This window comes from Montipora capricornis, chromosome 12, assembly GCF_036669925.1.
Source record: "Montipora capricornis isolate CH-2021 chromosome 12, ASM3666992v2, whole genome shotgun sequence".
NCBI lineage: Eukaryota > Metazoa > Cnidaria > Anthozoa > Scleractinia > Acroporidae > Montipora > Montipora capricornis.
Window position 1 is genome coordinate 27,251,423 of NC_090894.1, and position 2,500 is coordinate 27,253,922.

The window sequence follows — 2,500 nt, forward strand, 5'->3', positions numbered from 1 at the left end:
TTCTTTGATTTTCAATTGGAAACGTGTGGAAGCAGAGTCGAGGATTTTAAAACAGTCTTCTGAACACCGGGAGCGACAATTTTCAGAACCTCTCAAGTGCTTAAATATGTGGGAATGTTTGTCGGAGGCGAGATGTTCACGGATGCGAGTGGCGAAATGTCTATTGGTTTCACCAATATAACAGGCATTACATCTTGCACATGAAAATTTGTAAATGACTCGCGATCGTAAGCCCGCAGGGATAGGATCCTTCGCCCCAAACCAACTCCTAATTTTAAACGGGGTGAACACCAACTTAATTTCCAGGTCGCTGCAAAATTTGTTGACAAATTTCTTAATTCTGCGTTTTGTTATGATGGAAAAAGGACCGATGTACGGTAATTTAAAATACAAACAATTGTCCTTCCGAGCAACACTCTGAGAGGAATCGGAGGTAAAGTAACTGTTGAGAAATTTTCTAACAACATTCTCGATAACGCTAGAAGGAAACAAATTCTTCCTTAATGTTTTGGTAAGGTTGCTTATGTCCAAGTGAAAACCAGTCCAAGTATTATTAATTTTAAATACTCGGTCAACCAGAGTGCGTACTAGTCCTAATTTGTAACTGAAAGGTACAAAGCTGTAATAATTAGTGAGAAGACCGGTGTAGGTCTTCTTGTGGAAAACCGAGGAAATAATGCCCTGATTACTATGGTTATCTAAAAGCACATCTAAGAAGGGAAGCTTGTGGTTTTCTTCCTTCTCCATAGTAAACTTGATGTTAGGATGCTGGCTGTTGATATAACTAAAGAAAGATAAAGCATCCTGCTCGGTATTAAACAAAGCAAAGGTGTCGTCGACATATCTACGGTAAAACTCCATACCTGAATTGTAATTCTCTAACCAGCGTTTCTCATGGTGACCCATAAAGAGATTAGCTAATACAGGAGCAAGCAGGGAGCCCATGGCTACCCCCATCAATTTGATCGTAAAAATTACCCAAGAATGAAAAATGGGTTTGAGCAGTGGCAAAGAAAAATAACTTAGTAAGATTTTCCCGTCCTAATTTAATATCTGGATTGCCCTTCATAATGTAGTCTACCGCTAAGTCGATAGTCTTAAGTCTTTAAATTCCCAAGTCAAACATCTTAATTTATCCCTTTCATACTAATTAGTTTCTTTTCTTAGCCTAAACAGTTTGGTTTTTTCTGTTTTGTTTCGTGGTTGGGTGTTTTTATTCTGTTCTCGCCTTCATCCTTAATTATTCATGTTATATCTCACTTTGTTACACTATTTATTGCTCAACTTTAGTTTATTTCTCATTTGTCAACTGACGATGGATGATGTTTCATCCGAAACATGTATTGATTAAATATGAATTTCAAAAACATCGTATGGATCATCAAAGCGATATCTTACTTCGTGCTGCTAAGAAGTTTTGTTAAAAATATATTCCTTTTAAGCCTGGGACTATTATGGGGGAAGTATTTGAATGGAAATATTCGTTTATGTCATGATCATGTTTATATGACTTTCCATTTCCATAACAACCACATTAAAACTTGCATGTGTGTTATTTTCTTTAATTTTCTTCCTATACATGGAAGGTGTTTTTTTTTAAGTATTCTTCCTTCTTTCCAACGGATTTAGATCCCATTACACCGAATATTACCCAGGAAGGAGAAAAGATATCATCAACATAAGTACAGCTAGACTACAATTCATTGAAACTATTGTTCCAGAGAGGGAGACTCAATACCAAAATAATCACTGGTGTTATTATCATAAAGGCATGTGATGGCGTTACGGAGAAGTGCGCAGACAACATACATTTTACCGACGCTGCTAAGGCCTATCTTCAAGTTCTTTTTATAGTCAAGGAACTTAAAATAACTAATGACGTCACCGAATAACTCTACTGAAATCCGTAAAGCGCTCATAGCGTCGTTGTAATCCTGCATGAGGGGTGTAAGTGGGACACGACAGAACAGTGTCGGTCGAAACGGTCGTTGGTCAAAATGACTGTGCCAAGATTGCATGTTCATTTGTGCGTGGTGTTCACAAGGCCTATGTTTATTCAGTTAATTGCATGGTTCATCAGTAATGACTATGTCTTACTGGAATTTCAACTACTTTCCTACTTCGTCCATCGAAAAGACACTGCACCTGACAGAGTCCTTTAGAATACACGGCCGAATGGTTTGCCTCTTTTGGCTATGCTCTTTCAACTACCTTTTTTGGTTTTGATCTTATGGAATGGCTTCAGCTATTTGTTTTTCTACTGTCCTCTGACCATCAGTGTTCTGTCTTGGCTTCAGTCTATCATGTTTTAGGCTTCTCCTCTTTGTCCTACTATCTTACTTCGTCACTTGTTGTTTGGTTTATCTGCTGATCTGCTTATTTGTTTATGTTCTTAATGTTTGCAAGTTTGTATTTGGAGTTCCCGTAATGATTTTCGTTTTCGGGGCGTTCGTCCGTCTGCTGTCGATGTTATGAAACGTTTAAAGTTTCGTGTTCGTCG